The sequence below is a fragment of the Globicephala melas genome, chromosome 20 (assembly GCF_963455315.2).
Source record: "Globicephala melas chromosome 20, mGloMel1.2, whole genome shotgun sequence".
In the NCBI taxonomy this organism is placed as follows: domain Eukaryota; kingdom Metazoa; phylum Chordata; class Mammalia; order Artiodactyla; family Delphinidae; genus Globicephala; species Globicephala melas.
In genome coordinates, this window is record NC_083333.1 from 30,912,039 (window position 1) to 30,938,203 (window position 26,165).

The following is a 26,165-nucleotide window of genomic DNA, read 5'->3' on the forward strand; positions in this document are numbered from 1 at the left end:
GACCTCTGACTATTGTATTCTGATTCCACCAATGTGAAGCCGCATTTGGGGTGGGGGGAGAAATCGCCTGCTCCCTTTATATTAGGCAAATAAGAAGCAAATAGACTTCATTTTGGAATCTGGCCTTTCTTTTGGGAGTTGGTATAAAAGATAATTCCTCTCTGAAAGCCTTCCTTTGGCTTTATGGGGTTTTAGATTTTCCCTCGTCCTTGATCCCCACCCCTGAAAAGAGGCCCCTGAAGCACTTGCTTGGCTGGAACATCAGAGATGCAGGTCTCAGGAGGCTCTTCTCTTTTACGATGCTGCTATTATTAATGCCTTACATTTACATTACATTCCACAGTTTTCCAAAGCCACTTAAAGGTATTGCCTCATTTAAACCTTCCAACAACCCTGTAAGGTTGGCAGGGAAGGTCCCACCATCTCCATCTAATGGGTAAGGAAACTGAGAGCCTGCGGAGATAGTGACTCACACAAGGTCACATAGGGATCAGCATCAATTGTCCCAGTTCCTTATCTGCTGCTCACGCCAAGACACTCTTTGTTTCATTAACCTGCTGCTTCAGGGGGATGATGAATAAGCCAGAGGGCTACTCTGTAGCAATGGTGTGGTCCCCAGATGAGCCAGAGGGATGAGATGAGACACATGGGGAGGGCTGTTAGGGAGGTATCCTCATTAGAATTTCAGCCTCAGCACTGATTCAGGATGGGGAACTGAATCAGGGATGAGAGAGAGAGCCCTCAGCTGGCATGGAGTTGGCTAGAACTTGGGAGGCAATGACACTGTCTCACATATGGTTATCCATCCAGCTGCCAGGACAGGTAAGTATTTATATTGCAGGCCACTAGTGTCTCCAACTGTGACTACATGGCTGCCTCATACAGTTAGAAAAGCACAGCCAACTGAACTAGCTTTCTACTCCCCTTCAATGGGTCACTGCTTTTTCCTAAGTTTCTCCACATTTGAAACCCCTCGGCAGAATTTTGGACTGGAGGGCCATCTAGAAGATTAGAACAGGCACACCTGTCATCAAATCCCGGCATCAGATAGCTGTACCCTAATTCTGTAGATGCCTTCACTTCCCAGAGAAACAAGGAAAGACACGGAGTGTGAGAGAACAAGAGTTCAGCACCACGGACAGCGGCGCAAAGGGGCCCCGGGCTGCCAGCCACCTCCCGAGCTCCAGGCTGGGGGCTGGTGACAGGGCCTCCGCTCATCTCTGTCCCATGCCTAGAAGCACATGGCACTCATTTATCACCTGGAAACAGCAGACAGTGCTTATAAAGGCTCATGTCACCACTGATCTGCCTTCAACAAATCTGAAACACGATTGCTTGTCGCTTGTTTTAATTCATTTCCCCACCAGCCCTCTGTTTGAATAACTTCCTAAAGTTTTGTTCATCAGGAGGAAGAGGTTCTTCCCTGGAGGTAGGTAGACTAAGATTTGCTATGGAATAGATCAATACTCAGTACAAACAGCCTGATTTTCTACTGGATAATGATGTGTGTAAGCTTTGCTCAGAGCCCAGTTCACCTTTCCAACCTCACTTGTTCCATGTCAGAGGCTCCACATGAGAGAGAATGGTCACTACGGGACATGCTCAGATTGGGGGATCTTCTTGGAGGCTACAGTTTTACCTGACACCGGTGGCTGGGGCCCGTGAAACGTGCAGTATGCAGATAAAATCTGCCGTGTGTGTGAAGCAGGGTCTCAAATGCTAGAAATGCATTTGGAGGAAATCCTGCCTGCCCACAGCAGATTTTCCAGATCCTGGCAACTGGAGCATGTTAAGGATGAGATACAGCTGCCAGGTCTGATTTCTAAAATCAAGATTCGTTTTGTGGGGAGGGCAGGAGGAAAAACTTAATGCACAGCCTGGCAAGGTGAGGGAGGGAGGATGCCTGCCACCTTGGCCACTTTGTAGATTTTGAGTGGGAGCCAATTATTTTCCAGCTTGGGGAAGGGGGAGGGGCTTCCATGAAAATCTGGGATAAGCATTGCCTGATTCAAAGTCAAAACCGTGGGGTCTGACTAAGATACGGTGCTGAGCGAAGGATCAGAAGTTGTTGGTTTACGTTTTGTGCTATTTGTTCTTCCCTGAGTTTTCAGCCATCCTGCCACTTCACTTGGTTCCCTGACCTGCCCACCCCCAGCCTTCACCACTGCACACCACGCTATGTCCATCCCATAGGGGACACGTGGGCCAAGAAGCTGCCCAGGGCATGGCTCGGGGAGTGGTCTGGCACTTATGCCCACCCCGGCCGACAGTGATGGAGATTGTGTGAGAATGGCTAGTGTGTCCATGTGTGAGTGGGTGACAGTGCTTTACGAGAGTGCTGGGAAGTGTGGGATGCATGGGCAGGTTTGGGGGTATCCGTCTGTCTGTGGCAGGGCAATGAGAAAGTGCAGCTGTTTGTAAATAATGCCTAATTTTTTTTTTTTTTTTGCGGTACGTGGGCCTCTCACTGCTGTGGCCTCTCCCGCTGTGGAGCACAGGCTCTGGACGCGCAGGCTCAGCGGCCATGGCTCACGGGCCCAGCCGCTCCGCGGCATGTGGGATCTTCCCGGACCGGGTCACGAACCTGCGTCCCCTGCATCGGCAGGCAGACTCTCAACCACTGCGCCACCAGGGAAGCCCAATGATGCCTAATTAATGAGGTTTCACATAATAGATGTGCCAGCATCGTTCCCAGTAGTGATGGCCATCTCTATTCCACTTTTCAGTTACAGCTTGTGAGGGTCTGGGGGGTCTGGGGTGGGGGAGTTGAGTGAGAAGGGGTTAGAGGAAGGCAGAGGCAGAAATGAGGTGAATAGGAGGAACTTTCGTTGCATTTAATATCAATTCATTTTGCAGACTGCTGACACAGCCAGATTCCACAGCTCAGAATTTATGGGGCTCCCTAGTGCACAGACTCAAAAAGAAAATACAAAAGAACTTTTAAAAAAATGACCTGCCATCAGCAAAAAAAGTTAAAAAGTTTTAACCCCCCCAAAAGGTACCAACATCACCAGACACACACACACACACACACACACACACACACACACAATCTGATTTTGATTTTCTCATTTGGTTTAGGGCATTTAGTCTCATTATGTAATAATCACATCATTTGCCAGAGTCATGCCATGTTTCATTACTTTATGGCAGACTTTATATTAGATATATACCCCAAAATGATTAGTATAATGAGAATGTCAGGAAAAGGAATACACTGAAGAAAGGGCACAGTCTCCTGACCTGGAGGAGAGTGGTCCTCCATCCGTCCCCTCCCCAGGGAGCTGGGCTCCTGGGAAAGGGCCTGATGGAAGATTCCATGCCCAGACTGAGCCTCATGCTTCTTCCGCAGCCACTTTGCCATGGCTCTCTCCCTCCTCCTTTCTCCTCCACCACCAGCTGTGGTTCTTCCCCCCGATCTTGGCCAGAGTCTCCATTTCTGTGTTTGCTCATTTTCCTAAAGTGCCCTCCAAAGTCCACTGCCTTTCTTCTCTGGGCATGCACAGAGTTCCCTTTTCTCCCCTGAGCAGCCATGCTTGGGTCCCAGGCTTCCCGACCTGGAGGACTAGAGTCACACCAGAGCCAAATGCGAATGGCTTCCAGCAGATCTCCGACACCCTGGACTCTCTCTCGGGGACTCCGTGGCTGCACCTTCCACAGCTGCCGTGGGATCCCATTGCCAGCTCATCCCTGGCCAAGGTGTCCTCCACCATCCCGGAGCTGTCCCCTTTGAGGTAAAGGGAAGATGGAATCCATCTCTCCAGGGCCATGTGACCTCCGGGAGCCATCCCGTGGCATCACTGAGACCCTTCCTAATTATCTCCGGCAGCCCCAGGGGGTTTTTGGGAACAGGCTGGGCTATGGCCTCCACGAGAAACAGTGATTGATGTAGGACAAACACATGGAAATCTGGTGGAGCTGTCATCTGTCATGGTGCTGGCCACAGAGCAAGGTGGCCATATGACACAATGGAATGTGTCTTTTCCAGGATGGGGGATTAGGCCTGAGTTATGTTTTATTTACAGCAGGCAGGGCTGGCCACACTGACCCGTGTGTAGATTCTGGCCCACCTGGGGTAGCCTTCAAAAAGCTGAGCCTTTGGAATCAGCGACCACAGAAGCTGACAGGGTGACTCAGTGGCCCGGGACGCTTCCTTCCACCCACTCTTCAGAATTGTTCTGGACAGACAAGCAGAAAAGCCCATTTGTCCTACTATATACAATGGTCACACCGAAAAAACAAACAAACAATAAGCATACAAATTACAAAGCAAAGCACGTGCCCAGGAAGGCGTAATGGGTGTTATCGTCCCATTCCGGCAGCTTCTCCTGGCGGAGAGCTCGCCACAAGCAGATATAAAATGCATCTGAGTTAGGTCACTTGAGTCAGCAGTGCTGGAGCAAAACGACAGTAGGAGGAAGATGTGGGCAGGCTAAGGCAGTCTGGGAACGTGGAAAACGTCTTCTAGGAGTGGACAGTACACCATGGGCAGTACACCACTGAGTGACACCGTGGAGAAAAGGAACTGTGTCTGCATTTCCCCAGTACCAAAAACATGCTGGGCACTGTGCGCATGTGGGCTGGGGGGACAAAAACGAGTTTGAACAAAATCTGTGTCCAGTTGCTCCCACCCGGGTGGAGAAGACAGGTCAGGAGCCACGGGGTTGTTTCATGATGGGTGAGCACGGAGCCACAGTGACACCTGCAAAGCAGGGAGAAGGGAGGGCGAGTGCCAGGATGGCTTCATGGAGGAGGTGATGTTTGGGTTCAATATCAGAGGACAAGGGGTCTTTGAGGGAGAGAAGGGCATTCCAGACAAAGGCACAGAGGACAAGCCAACGTTTCATTCGACAGCCAGGGTCGAGAAGATTGTGTCATCCCCAAGTCAGTCCTTGGTGAACATGGCACATCTACAGGGCAAGCCTGGGAGGTATGGAGACCCACCTCTTCTTGTCTCCGCCCCACACTTACACACCCTGAGTATGAGGTGTGCGGGGATGCGGGGGTCGGAGTGGAAGAGGGTGGAGGTCTTCCATGGGGGCTGTAGCACCACACCATCTGAGGCAATTGACCTTAATGGCAGGAGAGACAGGAGTAAACAGCCTGTCCTGGTGGTGCGGATCGATCAGAGGCGGGGTGGCTGCATTTGAGCACCAGCATCTGCTGACGGCCAGGCTCAGAGGCAGGAGGGCAATGCCTGTAATCGGAGAGTTTTGTCTGGATTCAGCATTGTTGAAGTGCTCCCAGCAGCATATGCAGCTGGACTCGGGGAGACGGGGTAGACATAGGAAATGGCCTAATAAATAAGAGGCCGGGTGCAGGGTCCAGGTGGCTGCCACGCAGAGATGCTGAAGAGAGCAGGATGTGTCATTGGGGAGCCATTCCCTGACACAAACTCGGCGGGACAGAGCAATGGCTCACCTGGGTGCGATGCTGGTCAGGGTCAGGCCCTCTTATGGGATGAATTATGTCCCTCAAATTCATACAGTGAAGGTCTAACCCCCAGCTCCTCAAAATTCAAATGTATTGGGCTTCCCTGGTGGCACAGTGATTGAGAGTCCGCCTGCCGATGCAGGGGACACGGGTTCGTGCCCCAGTCCGGGAAGATCCCACATGCCGCGGAGCGACTGGGCCCGTGAGCCATGACCACTGAGCCTGCGCGTCCGGAGCCTGTGCTCCGCAACAGGAGAGGCCACAACAGTGAGAGGCCCGCGTACTGCAAAAGAAAAAAAAAATTCAAATGTTTTTGGAGAGAGGGTCTTTAGAGAGGTGATTAAGTTAAATGATGGCATTAGGATGGGCCTTAGTCCAATGTGAGTGGTGTCCTTATAAGACGAGAATACAGACATGCACAGAGAGGTGACCATGTGGAAATACAGAGATAAGATGGCCATCTGCAAGCCTGCAGATGTCCAGCTTCCAGATCTATGAGGAAATATTCAACAGATGTCTGTTGTTTAAGCCTCCCAGTCTGTGGTACTTGGTTATGGCAGCCCCAGCTGACTGACACAGGCCCTGTCAGCTCAGTACTGCTCTGGGAGCACCAAGAATCCAGTAGAGATGGGGAATCAGAAAGAAAAATGGGGACTTCCCTGGTGGTCCAGTGGTTAAGACTCAGCGCTTCCACGGCAGGGGGCGCGGGTTCAATCCCTGGTTGGGGAACTAAGATCCCGCATGCTGTGTGGCGTGTCAAAAATAAAAAAAAGAAAAAGAAAAATGGGTGACATCACTCTAAAATGGGTGACATCACTCTAAAATGGGTGACATCACTCTAAAATGGGAGATAGGATCCTGCTAAATTGCAGCTCTGAGTTCCAACAAAAATATCTTTTGTTTCTTAATAAAAGTGAAATTAATTACATTTATACTTTGGGCAAAAATTCTGGGGGAGGGGAGAATCCACCTGTAGGTAAAATGAGGCTAAAACATAGATACAGAAAAATCTACCGAACAGAGTCATTTATGGATGAGACGATCAGGACAGTGGGAGCTCTGCCTGGACCGGTGGAGAAAGCACTTCAGATAAAGTGTGTATTGTTATTGTTGTCGTGTAATTATTATTCTTTTGCGTGGTGATTAACCTCTCAAGGTGTCTTAGACTCCAAACCAGTGTTTTTAGGCTCTGAGGGAAATACCAGGAACCCCCTTTGACTCAAAGCCAGAGACCCTGGTGGTTTAAGGGGGAAGTGATATTGGTTTTTTTTGTTTCCAGAAAAGATAAATAGGCCTCAGGAGAGAACTGACATTTCGGAAGTTTCCAACTTACGTGGCTACATTTATAGACAAAATCCCAAACAGAAGACTCACGCACGTTGGGGTGAAGCATGGCCCCTATTTCCTGCAGTTACATTTGGGGAACAAATGCTTTCTTCCTCACCATCAGCTCCCGAAATCCTGTGCCCACCAGACCACACCTTCCCGGCCCCTGCCCATAGGTAGTTTGAACACATGCCCCAACCAGTTGGTTCCGGCTGGAAGACACTCTCTCTCCAGGGTGGACCTGGGAGAACCCTGAGGGAGCACTCTGGGTCCCAGCCCCAAGATCCAGTTCGCATTATGTCAGGACCCATGGATGTGCTCTAAGCCTTTCAATCACTCTGGCCCTTCTGATTCCCCAACTCATCCGTCTCGGCTGTACCTGGACTTGGAATCTAGCTGAGCGAGCAGTTAATAGAAGACAATGTCCCAGGGTGACATATGGCCTCATAAGCCTCGTGCAAAGTGGGGGCAGGGGAGACTGCCTCCATTGGGTACATTTTTTCAAGACCTAGAGACTTAAAAACGCTCCCCAAACAGACGGGTGAAGACGGTCTCCCTCACAAGGCTTCAGCCCGCCATCTAAAGGCCTTTCTTCTGCAGACTGATTTCACAGGCCTGTGTTTGTGTGTGTGTGTTTGTCCTTATGTGTAGGAAGGGAGGTAGAGGAGAACCTCTACTGGCAAGTGTTTCCAAGTCAATTTAGTTCCCATCTCGCCAAGACAGATGAATAGAAATGCACACCAGCAGAGAGCACAGGGACTCACAACGGCCAAGCGGTGGGAACAACCCCAGTGTCCATCGATGGACGAATGGATAAATATAATGTGGATAAACACAATGGAATCTTACTCAGCCTTAAAAAGGAAGGAAATTCTGACGCATGCTACAACATGGATGAACCTTGAGGACATTATGCTCGGTGAAAGAAGTCAGACACAAAAGGTCAAATATGGTATGATTCCACGTATATGAGGTCCCTAGAATAGTCATGTTCATAGAGACTGAAGGTAGGATGGTGGGTGCCAGGGACTGGGGTCAGGGGGATGGGAGTTAGTGTTTAATGGGAATAGAGTTCCAGTTGTGCAAGATGAAAAAGTTCTGGAGATGGATGGTGGTGATGGCTGCACAACAACGTGAATGTACTTAATGTCACTGAACTGTTCATGTAAAAATGGTTAAAATGGTAAATTTTGTTCTGCGTATTTTACAACAATTAAAAATAAATTTTAGGGCTTCCCTGGTGGCGCAGTGTTTGAGAGTCCACCTGCCGATGCAGGGGACGCAGGTTCGTGCCCCGGTCCAGGAAGATCCCACATGCTGTGGAGCGGATGGGCCCGTGAGCCATGGCCGCTGAGCGTGCGCGTCCGGAGCCTGTGCTCCGCAATTGGAGAAGCCACAGCAGTGAGAGGCCCGCGTACCGCAAAAAATAAATAAATAAATTTTAAAAAGATTTGTACGTACACTGAGCTCTCACCGTGTGCCAGGCACTGTCCTCGTTCCTTCATATACAATAAGTACCTCTTTTATCCTGTCAACAGTTCTTCTAGAAAGATGGTATTAACCCATTTTATAGACAAGAAACTGAGGTATAGAGATTAAATAAATTGCCCAAGGTCACTGGCTAATAAGAGACAGAGCAAGGGTTCAAACAGGGTGTTTCTAGTACCCGGCAGGCACTCCATAAACAGGTGCTGAAAGAATGAGTGAGTGAATGAATTATGTCAAACCCCAGACTGTTACACTGTTGAACTTGCCCTGGTTTCTCAAGTTTTTGTTTTTAGGGGAGAGGGAGGGAGAGGGTTGTTGGTAGTTGGGGCACCTTTAAAATAAAGTAACTCTAAACATATATATATTTTAACAATAAGAGAGATCATTTAGTTTACTACATGCCAAGTATTGTGCTATAGAGCTAAGCTATCCTTACATATGGTCTAATTTCATCAACAGATTAAACCTATGAAGTTTTTTAAAAAAATTTCCTTCATTTAATATATGTGAAAATTAAGACTATAGGAGAATGGTAACCAACCCATAGTCATGTAAGCAGTGACTGGCAAAACCTTAATTTTGGCTTAATTTTGTATAACTACAGCTAAATTATGCTGATCTTTTCTTATAAGTTTTCATATTTTCATACCTAAAACTATAAATATTAATCAAAAATATACCTGAGTGAGGGGTTTTACTTTGGGGCTATGGAAATGCTTTAGAACTAAATAGAGGTGATGGCTGCACTACACTGTGAGTGTCCTACATGCAGCTAAATTGTTCATTTTAAGATGGTTAATTTTATGTTATGTGAATTTCAACCCAATATACTATTTAAAAATACATATATGATATATATCCATAAATATAAATAAATAAATAAATACATATATAGCCTGAAATTGAATACAAATATACCAGAAGTATGTTTGCTGGTGGTTCATTTGGTATATGGTTGAATAAACACAAAACTGCCCCCTATGGGCACCACTCTCCCATGGCTAGGCCTTGCTCTCTTCTGAATGGTCTAGAGGAAGTGGCGAGCCTGGGGGCATGGCCTGCAGCTGGACTTGTCAGGGCAAAGATGCTCTTAGGGGAGCTTACAACATCACTTCATAGATGGTGACACCACCATGGACCGCCCCCCACCCCCGCCCTCCATGCTAAGCCTGTGGACACTAGCCTGCAGGCTGGGGATTTGGGGCTTTCAAACCTGGTTTTATTAAAAGTCCCTAAGCATTTTCTCTTCAGAGGCTTGTCTGTCTCATTAAATAATAAGTCACGTGGGCTGGGAGCACTGACCTGCCTCACCTCATCAACATCCATTTCCCTTTATCTTTTAGAGAGAAATGATAATTTATTCCTCAGTAATGGTTGCTGGGAGCAGACCACCTGATAAACAGATGTGATTAATAATGAATTAAATTAACATCACCTTTCAGCCGACAGTGGGGAAAAGCTTCCAGAATCTGTGTGTAGGTGCACATGTGCATGTGCATGAGTGTACGCATGTGTGAGCGTGCACACATATGTGTACGTGCGTAAGCACGTGTTGTGTGCATGTGTGTGAGCCCGTGTGCATGTGCATGAGTGGGTGCACATGTACATGTGTACGTGTGTATGCATATGCACTGCTAGTGTGTGTTCACATCCACACACACATTCTGTGGACCTGAGAAGGACATCCATGAATGAAGGGACATGGATGGGAAGCCAGATGTGGCACCCTCCGTGCAGTCCGGTGTGAATGGGTATTTGATATGTTGTAGCTGCAATAATACCCTGGAGAAGCCCATTTCTCAAAGATGCTCTTTGGAGGGTATGTTTGCAGACACCTTTACAATGTGAATAATCATCTCCTAATTCCTGTTTGGAAAATTAATCTTCTGCTTTCTTAAAGTGTGGTGCAGGGTTTTAGAAATAGGGTCAGTGGCTAAAGCCGGTTTTAGTCTTTGTAAACCCACCTGAGGAGATTGGTTAAGGAAATTAGGGTACTTCTATACAGTGAAATAATACTCAATCATTAAAAATGAGGTGGCTATCAGCCTAGAAAGAAGTTCCTGAAAATACTGTCAAGCAACAACAACAATGACAACAAAACCCAGTTACAAAACAATGACTATAGCGTGAAATAAATTTGCAAGCTCTATGTTTGCAAACTATCTGGAAGATAACAAAACACTGAGGTGTAAACAGTGGTTGTTTCTGACAGTTGGATTGTGGGTATGTGCTCTTCCTTCGTTTTTCTTGTCTGTATTTTCTACAACAAACATCTATTGCTTATGTAATAATGAAAAGGTACTAAGAGATTGTTTTAATTTGAAAAGAAAAGAAACGATCCCACTGAAGGTCTTTAGACCCTGACAGCCCCAGGGGAGGAAGATGAAAGTGTTTTTGGAAGCAAAGACACGGGAAACAACCAGAGAGCCAGCACTCTTAGCTCCCACTCTGTGAACCTTCGAAGGTGCTGGTGGCTCTCGCAATGAGGTCACCCTGAAGGCGAATCGTGTTCTCAGAGTGGGATGTGCTCACACCCACTAGTGTCTGTGGGAGAACCAAATCCCTCACCCTTTCATCTGGTTCCTGCCTCACACCGTTTCTCTTGATAGGTGACATACTCATTCCTAGGACACTGAGAGAGTCCCCTGAATTGGGGACCAGGCACCGGCCCAAGGTGGCCCCCACCGTCAGCCAGTGCCTACTCAGCAGGGCCGCCCTCCGCCCACCCAGGGGCCTGAGGCACAGTCAGGGCAGGAGGCACTGCTCTGGTGGTTTTTGACCAATCATCGACTCCCCCCCCCACTGCCCCACTGCCCAATGGCTGGGGGCTCAGTTCCTGGAAACAAGGCAGACAAAGCACTCAGCCTCTGACCTCACCCACTCACCTTCAGGAGCACAGGGACCCCTGTGAAATTAATTCACACCTCCACCTGTCCGGTCCCAACGGGAGGACCAGGTGGACAGGAGTGCTAGTCACTGAAAGTACCACTTTTACTCTGATGGTAAGTGAAAGTGACGCCATGCCTCAAAGGTCCTGCGTGGGATTCAGGAGAGCTGCCTCCACACTTGGCTGAGGGCCTTGGGGCAAGTTATGGGTCTTTCAGACCCCAATCTCCTTCCTGGTCATAAAAGGAGGGAGTTGGACAAGAAGATCCCCAGCTCCCTCCCCGCTCAGACATTTGACAGCAACTGGACCACAGCAACACCCTCTTCCTACTTCCTTCATATTTCAGGATTAGGAATAGATTTCTGAGAAAGAAACTCCTTGCCAGCTTGGAGCGTGTCTCTCCCCCTTGCACACACACACACACACACACACCCCAGTGCCACAGCACAACTCCATGAAAGGCCTCCAGTGTTGACTCCAAACCAAGGACACAGCAAACTCCAGTGACAACGCCCTCACTCAGCTCCCCAAACACTGGGGCTCCTACCCCGGGGACCCCACTCTGTCTTGCACGAACCGCTGCCCAAGGAGGCCAGTCTGGGGCCGACACGCCCACAGTCAGACAGATGTGTTCCTCCCAAGGCAGTTCATGGTCAAACCACTTCCGCATGGCACACAATGAGTGAGGGATCAGAAGGCCCAGAAAATGTGAGTCCCAGTCCCAGCCCCTCACTTACTAGCCTGCAGGGTCCTCATCTGCGGTGGGGGGTGACGGTTCTGATGGGGCTGGGTGAGGCTCAACCATGGCAGCAGATGTAACCATGCAGTCGCAAGACTTGTCAGCACGATGCTCTGAACTGGCCTCTCAGGAGAGGCGGAGTGTCCGCCTCCCCACCAGGCCCCTTCCCGTGGGTGAACCAGCCTGCTCTGTCCCTTGACCAGGTGCTGCGGGTCCCAGAGCACGGGATGGCGGCAGGGAGGCCTGGCCCAGCCCTGCTGTGATGCCTTTCACAGGGGGAAGGGACCGTGGACCAGCAGTTTGCTCCTACCTCTGATTTATTATTATTTTTTCCTTTCCACCCACCCCCAAACAGAAACAGATGAGAAACCCTAAAAAATGCCACAAAACGAACAGAAAGGCCAAGGAGATGCAGAGCTGCTCCGACAGGGATGCTCTTTGGTTACAGAAAGACTTTCTGCTTTCCCGGCGCCTCTCTCTCCTAACGAAAGTCCTGTGCCCTTGTCTGCCTGCTCTGGACAGAACATAATTGAAACAGGCTGGGTGGCCACCCCTCCAGCAGGCCTCCGAATTGCCAGAGGGAGGAAGCGTTTGGAAAAGACGCCCGTCAGCGCTTTCTGCCTCCTGGACCGTCTTCCTCCCACTCAGCCTGCGTGGGCCAGGCAGGCAGCAGGGCGAGCGGCACAGCTCTGAGCTAGACAGACTCCTGAAAGGGCAGGGAGCCTCTGCTGGGCCATTTTTCAGACTTTAATTCCACTGAGTGAAGCTTCAAAAGGCTTTCCGCTCAGTCCAAATTCCCTCACTGCCTTGGGCGAACGCTGTCCTCCGAGGAGACGGGCCAGCTGACCGTCTGGAGGTCTGCAGGAGACACCAACATTAGGCTGGGTAGTCCCGCTGTACAGAAGCAGCGACACCCACGGCTCAGCTTTATTCCCAACTGACGAAACCGACGGAGTCAAACAACAAGGCGCAAAGCTTTCTGACGCAGCAGGCTGCTGTGGCCATACACGTAGGAGCTGGTGGCAGTGACCTCCCCGCGCCCTGCTCCAAACCCGAAGGAGGACAGATTCTAGGAGTGTCCCTTACAGCACGATGTTGAGAACAAACAAGGCAGGGACTGAACTGTTTCCAGCTCCAGGCCCTCAGCAGTGTTCGCTGATAACCCCCAGCCCAGGACGCCAGTAGCCAGCACACACCTGATGCTCTCGAATTTCAGCTGTGGGCAGACCCTGGGTACACCCGTCCTTGGACAGCTACCCTGTGTCCTCCCTGCTCTGTTTCCTGGGAGTCCATCCTCCCCATACAAATGTTTCTAACTCAGGCTGAACTGTTCTTGCCTCAGACCCCAGGAGTTGGGGACAAGACCAGGAGGGAGGGATCTGGCTCAGTGACCATCCTGAGGGCCTCGTCCCCTTTCTCTTCCACGTATCGATGAGTCGGCATAGAAGGCCAGGAGCAAAATGATGGGGAAGGGGTGCAGGTAGGAGGGGAGGCAGGGAAGCCAAGGACGCCCTCCCTCTCGGTCTCCTCCTAGATGCCCAGAGGCCACACCTAAGCCCCCTCCTCTGCCCCATGCGGATGGCAGCCTTTCCCACCAGGGCCCCCTCCATCCCAGCTCCGTGGAAACCTGGGAGCACTTCTCCACGTTGGTCCTCAGACCGGCCAGTTGCGCACTGGGCCTCTGTAGGGGAGCAGGAAACTGGGGTGAAGGGAACCCCATGCCCTATCCGGGCTCGGCAGCCACGGCTCTCGGAGAGTCTGGGAGAGAGTTTGGCCCCAGGCCCTCTTTTATATTTATTAACCCACTTTCTCTCTTGGCCTTCGGAGCAACGAGGAAACCTCAGCCAAGGCTATTAATAGGCCGAAGCCGTCCCAGGGGAGAACAACGAGCGCAGACCTACAGAACAGGCGCCAAGCATAATAGTTTCCCCAGTTGCCTAAATATAGGTTGTAGCCGCACCGGGGCCCTGACCGTGGTCTGTCCATTGCCACCCAGCCCTGCTCCCCGGGCAGAGCTTTCCGTCACCTGTGCCAGACCAGGCCCTGCCTGGAAAGGACCTGCTGCCACCCACGTGTCCACCCCAGGTCAGACCTGGTGGGTGCCGCTAAGGAAGTGGGGGAGGGGTCCGCAAAATGACATGCAGTATAAATGATGCCTGTAAACAGCGTTTAATAAAAAGGCGGTGAGGGAATTTATGGGCAACCCAAGGATCGTTAAAATTATTTACCTACTTACCTCCCTCGCTGGCTGATCAGTCTATTAATTATCTATCATACAGTCGCTGATTTGCATCTCAGTGAAAGGACAGGATGAGGGCAGGTGAAAAACACAGAGGGGTCCGGGAACCAAGTGGTGGGGACAGGTGTGGACCCTCCTCTCTACTGACCACAGCTCCCCAGCGGACACCCCTCCAGGCCACATTGCCGCCCATGGCTGTGCCCCCCACCCCTAGCCCCCCAGGCCTCCGAGATGCTCTGGGTTTGAGAACCAGGTCAGGTGGAGCAGAATGTATGCCGGAAGACGGCATTACAGGAAGGGGGCACGCACCTGTTTGCAGATGGGCAGCTCCTGGGAGAGGGTCCCAGCCGAAGGGGCCTGCAGACTAGCTCGAGGGAAACGTGGGCAGAATCTTCCTCGGGCGGATCTGACTTAACCCTGCATTGAAAAGAGAAAACATGAGAACAAAACCATTTCAATCTCTGAATATCTGGAGTGCATCAGACACACGCTCTCCCGTGCTCTTGATTAAAAATATCACAGGACAGAGTGTCATGGGAACCGCATCCTTTGAACACGGTGAGGAGAAAACATTAGGCTGGGGGGAGTTATAACAGGGAGTTATAATGAGGCGTCCCCGCTTACCACCTCAAGGCAGCAGATGCTCCCAGCTATGCAGCTCCCCTGTAGTGAGACTCACCGTAATGGACGGGTCCCTGGAATGCGAGGAGATGGGGGCAATAGGCCATGGGTCTGGCTGGCAATGGGCAGACTGACGGTAGCATGGCCCACTGTCACCCATTCCCAACTCAGGCCCCAACTCTTTGCTCAGGTCAACAGAGCTGGGTTGGGGATAAATTATCAGCATCACCCCATTACCAGTTGGGGTTCCCCAGCACCAGGCTAGATTCCAGGTGTGTGGGGCTGACCAGGGGCTGCAGCTGGTGCTGACCTTGCAGTTTATCTAGACATTTAACCTCTCTCGTCAAAACCTATAGGGCTCGCCACAACCAGCTTTGGGAGCCAATTCCTTGAAACAAATATCTTTTCTCCCTTCCTTCCTTTCCTCCTCCCTCCCTCCCTTCCTTCATTCCTTCCTTCCTACCTATCTCTACATGATATCTACCATCTATCTATAGCTACAAGATATATCTTCACGTAGCTGTAGATAGATACATACATGCATATGTAGGTAGATAGATACATAGATCATATTGATTCCATTTTTCTGGAGAACGCTGTCTGATTCAGGTCCTTTATCTTGCACTGCAAGAGATTGACCCTGTCCCCTCACAGAACCAGAAATGTCACTGCCTCTGCCCCCATGCTCCACCCAGCAAGCAGTTCCCACTCTCAGGGAAGGAGCTGTGCCCCTGCAGTGACATCGAAGCAGGAGGGAGAAGGAGGCAGCGAGGGTCTAGCCGTCTGCTTGGGAACGAGCCAGGAACGACCTGGCCCTCGTGAGTCTCTGAAGTGACACCCCAGCCCCAGCCCCTGCTTCTGCCGGGGCCTCAAAATCCATCCCTGCCATCAGAGCCAGGCTCCCTGCATTTGCAGGACAGTCGTCTCCATGCCCCCCTCCTCTGTGCATCCACCCAGCTGCCCTCTCTTCCCCTGCCTGACGATGGCTGCTCAATTCTGATGATGTATCAATAACTGCAAAGCAAAATGCCACAGTTAGCAGCGCTACTGTACTGTAACTAATCGTTTTTGGAATCGATTCGCAGGGTTGAGTGTGCGCAGCGAGGTGGGCCCACGTCCCCAAGGCCACTGCAGCCCCCGGGAATTAGGCACACCAGGAAAAGTCCCAAGAGACAAAGAAGCGGGGCGGGAAAGGAAGGGAAGAAGGAGACCAGGAAAAGAGCAGCTTTTTCAAAAGATGAGAACTGGAGATTCTCAGCTGTAATACAGAGAACAAGGGGAGGCAAGCTGGACCCCGACTCGGGGCTGAGTGAGGACATGGAGGGCGACAGAACCCTTCCTGGGATGGGGACAGACCCCCTACCCCCAACCCCCGGTCCCACGCAGCCCACAAACCTCAGGCCTGGAAACTCCTCCAAGCATATGAAGACCTCAGGGGTCCCTGGGGCTCATGTACTTAAAAGATTTCATTGCCTTAATAAACTGTGTTGTCGCCTCTGCCAGGTCAGTCTTGGGCCGAGCACAGGAGAGGACTCGGGGGTGCTCTGGGGCTGCTTCAGCCTCCTCAGGGAGGGGAGATCGGGCAGGAGGGAAGGACAGGGGCTCAGGCAGGGCCATATCTCTGATCATCAAGACTCTCAGAACCTTCTTCCTGCTGTAACACGTGAACCCTTCCTGAGATCCTAGAGGGAAACTGAGGCACGGAACCCTTGAAGAGCTTCTCAGCCCCAACCGCTCAAGGCGCACAACCTGCATATTGGCACGTCTTGGACTCAGGTGAGCCCAGGGAACCTGGAGCCTGGAGCCTGGCTTGTGACTGCCACACTGTGCTTGCTCTTGCTACAGTGGCCGCTGGGTGACTTGGTTTCCCATCTGCGATGTGAGCTCGCAGCAGTTAAAACAGCTGCCCCCTCTTGCACACACCCCCGCCCCACCCCCCCAGGGCAGGACCATCAAAGGAGGCGGGACAAGTGGGGCCACATAACAGGGGCTAGTTTAGGAAAGTGCCAGAGAGGGGACAGGGACCTCTCTGCACTTCCTGAGCACGAGTCCCAGGATGGAGCATTAGTGGGTCCAGTGCCCTGGGTTCCACGCATCAGTCATTCACTCATTCATTTAGCCATGACACCCTGGTCCTGTTTACCTCACCTCTTCCCACCCCAGATCCCCAGCAAATTCCCAGGCTGGACCCCAGGGGCTCAGGCCAGAGCTGGGCTGTCTGGGTGTGGAAGGGGCAGAGAGCCCCAGGCAGGGGGTCCTGACAGTGGAAAATGGGAAAGGTCCAGTGACACCCTCAGAGCAGCGAGGGAGGGAGGGCGTGGCGTCTAGTCTCTTCCTGCAGATAAAGTGCCAAGGCCAGGGCAACTTGGCCTGAGGTCTGCTGTTTACTTCACTTGCCCAGAGACTCTGCTTCCCACTGGCAATCCCTGGGGGCCCCTGTGGCTGCAGCATGTCCCCTGGAGAAGGGGGTGCTTGAGCCCAGGTCTTGAGCCACGAGATGCTCCTTGGACTAGCGGACACCCCTGCCAATTCTCCTACCTCTGGGAGCTACCCTGAGGCCAAATGTAAACATCTCCAGACCTCTGTTCATCCTCGCCTGCATCTCCACCCCTCTCCCGGGATTGCTTTGAGGGTCCGAGGGTCTGTATTCCGGCCTGCCCGGGCCTGAAGGCTCAGCAGCCAAAGAGACTTAGAGGGCAGGGAGGGGTCAAGGCCCTACACAGGCTGCTCAGCGTTTTGGCCGGGGAGGTCAGGGGTCATGATCACTCCTGAAGTGGGGTGCAGGCATTGGGGGCCTAACAAGGAGTCCAGACATTGGCAAATGGTTTTCTTAATTTTTTTTAATAAGTAGAACAGTTTCAGGTTTTGCCTTAAATCTTTCCGGGGTACAGACTGCTTTCCCAAGTGGGAGAGTAGAGGGTGGAGTAATCCACAGTTCCCCAGGAGTATGCAGAACCCCAAGCCTGCCAATAAACAGGAAAGGTGTGCAAGAATTGGGAGATTCAGAGTAAAGTAAGCTGCCACCTCAGCTCTCATGTGGACAAAAGGAGACGCGACTAGCAATCTCAGTCAGGGTGGAGGAGACGGCTGGGGGAGCACAGGCAGGTCCAGACTGTTGGAGAGCTGTGGGCAGGATCTGGAACATTCTAAGACCAGCCACGCACAGACCACTCACAGGTACCATCTCCAGTGCAAGAGGAGATGGGCACAGAGACCCACGCCGTGGCATCCTCCGCGATAGCAACATTTTCCAAACAACCGGAATGTTCATAAAGGACAGAGTGGATAAAGATGAAGCAGTAAATTCCTAAGACAGATTTCTACACAACAGATAAAAGGAGTAGATCAGAAACGCACGGAGGAGCTGCAAAAACACAAAGCTGAAAGAAGCAAGTTGCAGAAAGATGTCACGTGCGTGCACTTTAAAAAGACATACAGGGACTTCCCTGGTGGTCCAGTGGTAAAGAATTCGCCTTCCAATGCAGGGGACGTGGGTTCAATCCCTGGTCGGGAAACTAAGATCCCACATGTTGCGGGGCAACTAAGCCCGCACGCCACAACTACTGAGCTCGCACACCTCAACTAGAGAGCCTGCTTGCCACAATTACAGAGCCCACGTGCTCTGGAGCTTGCGCGCCACAACTAGAGAAGTTAAAACCCGCACACCACAACTAGAGAGAAGCCCGAGCGCCACAACTAGAGAGAAACCTGCACGTTGCAATGAAGACCTATCACAGCTGAAAAAAAAAAAAAAAAAAGACACAGAATTATGATCTATTTATTGTTCATGGTTACATGTGTGCAAGTGTGTCTTCAAGGGACAAAAATGATGGACACCAAGTCGACGCTCAGAGCTACCTCTGGGTGTCTGTATGTCGGGGGGATTGAGGCTGGGAATGCAGAGGGGACTTGACCTCCATCTATAATGCTTCATTTCTTTCTTTTTTTTTTAACTATGCAGTATAACTAAATGTTAACCACTGTTAATTGCAGGTAGGAAAATATTATATTTTACCTTAATTATCATATCTCCAAAAAACTTTTGAGACAAGCATGGTTAGATTATAAGCCCTTTGAGAGAGTGAGAGACCCTGATGACGTGTATGGTCACTCAGCCGGTAGCGCGGTGTTTTTCACCCTCAGTGACTCAGTAGAATTCCTCGGGCTGGATGGCGGAACAGATGAATGGCGCAAGTGGCAGTGACTCTGGAAGGGTCAGATCTGCCCTTTCCACTCTCCCTCCATTTAAAGGACAATAAGGTAGTCTAGAGTTGTTTCTTCAACTGCCCACTGAGGTTTTCTTTAGAAACCACCAGCCTAAGTAGGCAGGAAGCAGAAGGTGCTGCGTTCTAAACGAGGGTCCTGGGTGTGGGGACGTTAAGTCCCCAAATGTTCTGGAGTCTAGACCATCCGTGTTTCCGAGAACTCGAGCTCTCACATTCCTCTCCCCCAAAAATGCAAGGGGAGGGCACAGAGCCTGGAGATCCAGCGGCCGACTTCTGAGCAGAGCTTCCCCACACTGAGAAGGGTGCCACGAGGTCCTGGACGCTCAGAGGGCTTCTCCCGCTCCTTGGCAAGCAAACGTCTTCAAGCAGACAAGGAACCCAGAGTGACACAAGAGGGGTCAGCAGGGTGGCTGTTCTGTTATGAGGGGCCAAGTCTGCAAGAGAGCTGGAGGCAGGCCAGTCCATGGCCAGAAACCCATTCGAGATGATTTCCCCCAAGAGCTGCCATGTATCATCCACCGGGCTGCACATGCACCCTTGCCCGTCCTCCAGGGCTGGTATGCCATGGAGGGCAGGTGTGTACGGGGCTTGAGTGTGCCACGGTGGGCAGATGTGCCCCCGGCTCTGGCTTTGATCGTACACGGTTCCACTTACAAGCTAGTAAAAGCTGCATGATCGAATTCCAGGTCATTACTCAAGGAAAGGGACCCCTCTGTGGTCACCAGCGATAGTTTCGAACCAATCAAAATAAGCCTGGCGTTTCTGCGGGCTGCCGCCGTGCCCGCCACCCCCGAGGTTTTGGAGAGCCCATGCTCGCAATGAGCAGATGCACGAAATGTTAATGGAGACGCTTAAATGCCACGTCGAGGGGATTCTGGTAAATAAGGCCACATGGAAGAGGTTGGGGAAGAAGTCTCCTGAGCTAACCCTGGAGGAAACTTCAATAAAAACGAGATTGGATTGAAAACAATTCACTCTGCAAGGGATGGGTCTGCTTGCAGAGCTGGGAGGGGTCTTCGGGGGAGGAAAACTATTTTATTTCCCATTAGTTCCCCTTTGCACGTGTATGTGACCCCTGCCGACAGCAGCAGAATCTGCCAGGGTGACAGCACCAACTGAGCAGGCTGGGAGAACCAGGGTGTAATTTGCCGGGCTGGGGCACAGAGGGGCAGGCAGTGGTTTAGTGAAGGTGGAGGGTTGGGGGGCTGGAAGACAGCTGCAGGGGCGGCGGTGTCTTGGGGCTGAGAAGTCAGAAAGGCTTTACCGAGGCCTCGGCTTGTGCGGGGGTCATGCTATCTGGCAGCTGCTCCGAGCTCTGTTGGGTTCTGTTTCAGGAAGATCAAATGTCACCCATGAGACAAATGGATAAGGTTCCAGAGAACATTGCCCAGCACCCAGGTCAGCAAGTAGATGGAGCCTGGTAAGCAGCCCAAGCTGCTACTGTGTCGCTCAGTGTAAACTCGGGGTCAGCCCTGAGTCAGGGGCAACCCCATTGGGCCGAGACTTTGGTTGCTACCTTGGCTCCCAGCTAAGACTGTCTACTGCTCAAAGTTCTGCCTGATGCAGTTGAAGGACCCCCAAAACAAGAAAAGGAAAAGACGTCACCAGGCCAAACAGAGACTCAAGGAGTGCGGGCTGGGTGAAGTGCGCCACACCCCAAGGCCACCACGGTCTCCCCGGCATGCCTGCTTCTGTCAGTCCAGCTTTACAACCAGAATGACAAACCCTGTTCCAGCTAGGGTTGCCAGATTTAGCAAATTAAATTCCTGGACGACGAGTTAAATTTTAAATTTCAGATAAACAACAAATTATGTATTATACTTTTTTTTAGTATAAGTATGTATGATGCAATATTTGGGACATACTTATACTATCAATCATTCATTGTTTATGTGAAATTAGAATTTAACAAGGTATCCTGTATTTTTACTTGGAAACACTAGCTTCCAGCTGTCTGACTGCCCAGCCTAAATACACACACACACACACACACACACTGACATACATGCACACACAGGCACGCACACACATGCACATGTATACCCGCACATCCTTCAAAAAAAGAAAGGAGCTAACACTTCACAAGGATCAACTGCCTGCCTGGTGCTTCCCCTCTGTTCTCTCCTTGAGCCCTCCTCCCATCCGCCTCCCTACCCCCCCACAGCTGCCCCATCATTCAGACAAAGAGACTGGGACACTGGGATTGTCACTCGTCCAAGGCCGCATGGTCAGCAGGCAGCGGGGCTGAAACTGCAGACCCTGGTCATTCTCATTCCAAAGTCTGCACTCTTTCCACTAAACCAGATCCAATGCGTCATATTTTAGATGTTTATCTCCAAACAAAATGGCCATAAGGAAGTTGCTATTGATTCTGCAGTCAAGCCAGTGCACAGCATTTGAGGTCTCGGCTTAGGCCCACGCCAAGCTCTGACATCTGAAGATGCCATTACAACCCTGGGAGGCCCCTGGTGGGGAACTCACCCAGGACGGGGTGTGGGTGAGCACACCTGGCTTCCTTTCAGAGGGCTGGTGGTTTGGGTCTATCCGGAGAGCTCTGCTGGCAATCCCAGCCCCAGCAAGTATGGAAAGAAACATTGGTGTGTGTGGCAGAGCATTCTAGAAAAGAGGATCTCTCCCCTGGATACCGAGGAGGGGACAAAACTTGTGCCTTCCTGGGCTGAAAAGATAGACCTGAGACTGTCTGCAAGTTGGCAAGGTGTCCCTGCATGCTTGACTTCCCCTTATCAACTAGTTGCTTCCCAGGTAACCAGTAAGTGGTTCTGAACCTTGCTATGTGGTTGGAATTGCAATCCTTTAAAGAAAGAAAAAGAAGAAGAATTGCAATCTTTGATGAGGCCAAGGTGAGTCACAGGGCAGCCCAGGTAGATGAGAGACAGGGAAAGAGATTAGATCTGGCTGACAAATCTTGCCCTTTACAAGACAGTTATCACACCACACACTAACTCCCAAGTCTTAATCACTTGGTTTCATGATAATTTCCTGAGAATGAAAGTTAAGCTTTACCACTTTGTCATATCTAGAAATAATTTTTCCCCCCTCCTCCTTTAAAAACAATTGTCTCATGGATTGGAAAAACCTCCAGCACATCATTAGTCAGTCCCCCTCCTGTGAACTGCTTGCCTACTATTGGCAAAGTTTATGAGAGACAGAAGGTCCTATCTGAGAGCTGTCAGCCAGCTCCTTGTAAGGACTAATTCCTGTCATGAGTGAAAGAAACGCATTCTGGGCCTGAAGATCTGGGTGGTCCAGGTGTTATTTGCTTACCCAGTGGCCAAGAAGAAACCCAGCATGGGGTTGAGGAGGCCACAAGAAAGAGGAGGAGACCGGCGTGGGTCATCCAAAACTCCAACCCAGAGGACACCACCAATCACATGTTAAAATCCAGAAAACAGAACTGCAAGGGCAAACGAGACAGGCTCTACCTGAAAAGTACAGCCAATGCCTCCTGCTTTCGTATCCACGATTAGCACCTTCACCCCTTCCAGTTTCCCTTCTCAGTAATGCAGTCAAGAGGCAGTCAGAGTACTAATATTGTGATGTTTTTATTATTTGCCTGATGGAGTTTTATTGGAAAAATTTGTGTCAAGTGTTGCATCTTGAGATTTCCCTTGTAAGGAGGGAAGGTGTAGGGGGTCGGAGGAGGAAGCTGCCACTGGATTTTGGCTCTTCTGGGGACAGCCCCCTGTAAGGAGCTGGTTTAATTATAGGCAGGTGGTTGTTTTTTTTACATGACCTACTTCCCAGATGGTTTTCCCTGCATTTCATTTCTACCACAAAGTTTGGGCATACTGGAGCCAGAAAGGAAGAACCGTCAAACCTGTGTTACCCCAAAAAAGGAGGGAACCTGGGAGCCTGGCGGGCCTCAGCAGAAGGCAAAAGACGAAACAGGTAAGAGGCTGGAAGTGAGAGAGGCAGGTGAGGGAGAAAGAGCAACAGGGAGGCTCTTCCTGGCCACTCAGAAGATACACGGCAACCTCCCTGTGCAAAATGCCTGGCTACCAGAGCAGCAAGTACCCAGGAGGGCTCTGCCCGGTTTCTGGGCACAAAGGTGAAGATCAGCTGGTTGGAGGGCCCGGGGCAAACGACTGTCAAGAGCAGCCTGGGCTGGCTGGTATGTCCTGTGGTGCTGGACCATTTAGGTGGCCTGTGGCTCCTGAGATGTGGGAAATTTCCCACAAGGCTGTGGTGGGTTTGCTGTCTGACCACTGCAAATGTGGCCTCTGGGGGGGGGTGGCTGGGATTCACTCCCCCACAGAGCCCTCTTGGTGCTGACTCTGACCCAAAGCCACAAGAAAAAGAGGCGCTGCTGGCAGCCCAGCCCATCAGCAGACTCAGGGCCCCGTTTGCCCCAGCTGGCAGCAGGACCCCAGATCTTCCTGCTTGGAGAACAGACTTGACAATGCTCATTCAGTCATTCTCCTACCTTCAGGCAGAACCCTCTTTGACTGTCTTCATCATGAGAATTGGTACAATTTTTAAATGCTTCCCAGTAAGGAGCTCCCCATGCCCTGTCTCCCTTGGCAAACCAACCCCACTGCCAGAGAAAGTCCTTCCTCTGATCTATCCCAAATCCTGCACAATGAACCCTGAGTTCACTCCCCACATCTTACCCTTGGTGGGTTTGGAGAACAGCAGCTTGCCGCTCTCTGCTGAGTTGCCAATAGAGCCTTCGACATGAAAATACTGCACCTCACAGCTGTGAGCTCTGCCTGCCTGTTCTGTGCATATCTGTCTTTCCTCCTAAAATCCTGGAGCGGAATTGCTACTGTTTGCAGCTGGAATGGCTCCGAGGAGCCGCCCCGCTTCTCTGTGTCACAGCATGGCTCTTGCCAGCACTAATAGGTAAGTGGAAAATGGATTCCTCATGGTCCTGGGAAGCCACCTTCTCGGCACGTTCAGGGAATTTGGCACGTTCTGCCAGGAGCCCCCATTACAGCACCATCTGGTCCTAGACGTAACTGGTGACACAGCTGGGGGAGGCCATCTCCAGAGGCACTAGGGTCCCCGGAGAGGAAGCCCTCACAGGCCAGCAGTGCCACTGCCAATATCCAGGTGCCATGAAACACCACGCATAGATTTGATTCATGGCCTTTGTTTTTCAGATTCAAATGAGCTGAAGAAACAGGTGGGCTTAAAACTTATCGTGCTCAAATGAGGTGCTGGAGCTCAGGGCACAGATGGACCCCGTCATCTTCTAAAGGCGCATCCCCACCTACAAAGGTCCAGGGACCTCAGGGGCCCACCTCACGTTCTCCCTGTGTGAAACGCCAACTCAACGTCAGGGAAAGAAAAACACAAAACCAAGAGGCTCTCTTGGTACTGCAGCAGGTCTTAGGGAGGTCACGGTCACTAAGCCAAAGCTCGGGCCCCTGCCTCCTCTGGACCCCAGCCAGACACACCCCCACAGCCAAGCCAGCACACAAAGGCACTTCAAGGCAAGAGGTAGAAACTTCCATGCCTACTTTTTCCATGGAGAGCAGGTGAGTAAGTTCTCATCAGAAATGTGCTGTGTGTGGGCCCTGCCTTGGCCCGTGTGCTCACGGAGAAGCCACGTCAGGCAGACGGAGGGAGAGAGAGAGGCGAGAAGGAAAAACAGAGTTATGAGTATTTTCCAGGTGCAGAGGACCCAAGCGGTGAAGACTAGAGGATGCCAAAGGCTTTAGGAATCTACGTTCTAATTCAGGAGCCAGAACTTACCTTCGTGACTTACTCAACTTTGTATACGTGTCTACAATTATTAAAAAAATGCAAAAGGTGACAGAGAAGAATGTCGGCGTAAGGAAAGAAGACGTGGGTACAGGTAGAGAGATACCAGGGGATATGCTGGCAAGGATGGTTTCCAGGTGTGCCTCAGAAGTAATGATAAATACGGGGGAGGAGAAGAGAGGGCACCCGACCAAGAAAACGAGAGGGAGAGGGAGAGCGTTTTCACAGAGCCACCGCCGTGAAGCTAAGGCAGGCAGGTATGGTCTCACCGAGACTGCAAAGCTGAAGGGCTGGCGGAACATCAATTCATTCAATGAGCTGGCACGGGCAGCGTGCCCAGGCACAGTTCCCAGCACAGAGCCTGGCACCCAGCAAGCTCTTAATAAAAGTTAGTTCGCTTTCCCACGTGGAGCGGAACCGACTAGGGGCAGTGGATGGAAGAGCTAAGGACCTGGCTTCTAAGTGAAACTTGTTTTCCCGGGAATGATGAAATGCATGTCATGCTGTGTCGAAAGGCAACGGCAGGTGAGCGTGACGCCCAAGGGTTGGGATGGAAAGGAGATGGGTCCAGGTAAGCACCCACTGAGACGAGCATCCCTAAGCACAGTCCACGGGTCTCAAAGCCCCGAGTGCACCTGTGTACACACATGCATCTTCTGGAGAGAGAATATCCAGGGTTGTCTTTGGGTCCTTAGAGGGGGTCTGGGACGCTTTGTGAGTTAACCGGCAGTGCTGTGTTTCCAAAGTCCTTTGCCTGGAAGCCCCCTTCCCAGCTCCAGCAATTGCAAAGCACTCAGGGAAGCATATGAGACTGGCTGGCACTGGGTGTGGACAACTGGCCCCATGCTCACTTGTCGCTCACTTGTCGAAGCCATTAGTTTGAAAGTAAGAAACAAGGTGGGGGTGGGGGAGGGGAGGCGGTAGTGTGCTGGAGGGCGGGAAGTTGGGGCTGGGAACCAGGCAAGGCTGAGTTCCATTTCCTGCCCTACCTTCCCTGAATGTGGGGCTTGGGCAAAGCTGTCAGGCTCCCTAAACCACGGGGCCATAGGTGTCAAAAGGGATTCTTGTCATTCCCATCCCATTGTCATTGGGACTGGAAAGAATGTGCGTGAAAGACACAGAACACCGGTGTGTAACAATAGAAGATGGTGATATCAAGATCCTGCTAAGAGAAATATTGGCCCAGGACTTTTCAAAGAGGGTCCACAGGCATGGAGAGTCGACTCCAGGAGACAGCATTTCTTAGTACTTGGGTTAAGTCATTGCTGCAGCACAGATGAGGGACAGTCCCTCTCCCACTATCACCACTGACCCCAGGGCAGGTTTCCCTGGGATGGAGATCCGAGAGCTGTTTGCTAGGTGTCAACCATATCATCAATTGAGGTTTTAAACCCCTCTCCTAGTCCAGCACGTCGAGTGATGGTGAGGGCAGCACATTTTGCAGCCAAGAAAAGAGCCTGTAATGGCAGCTGCGAGGCC

The 26,165-nt window shown here is 51.2% G+C and overlaps 1 protein-coding gene across 9 annotated transcripts in view; it reads right to left on the reverse strand.

The window, feature by feature from the left end:
* RBFOX3 (RNA binding fox-1 homolog 3) overlaps positions 1-26,165 on the reverse strand; it is a 447,315-nt gene that overhangs the window by 190,607 nt on the left and 230,543 nt on the right. For all 9 annotated transcript variants that reach the window (XM_060290530.1, XM_030837899.2, XM_060290529.1 and 6 more), the window contains exon 3: positions 14,422-14,529. The gene's annotated coding sequence lies outside the window, so the exon portion shown is untranslated. The remainder of the gene's footprint in view (positions 1-14,421; positions 14,530-26,165) is intronic.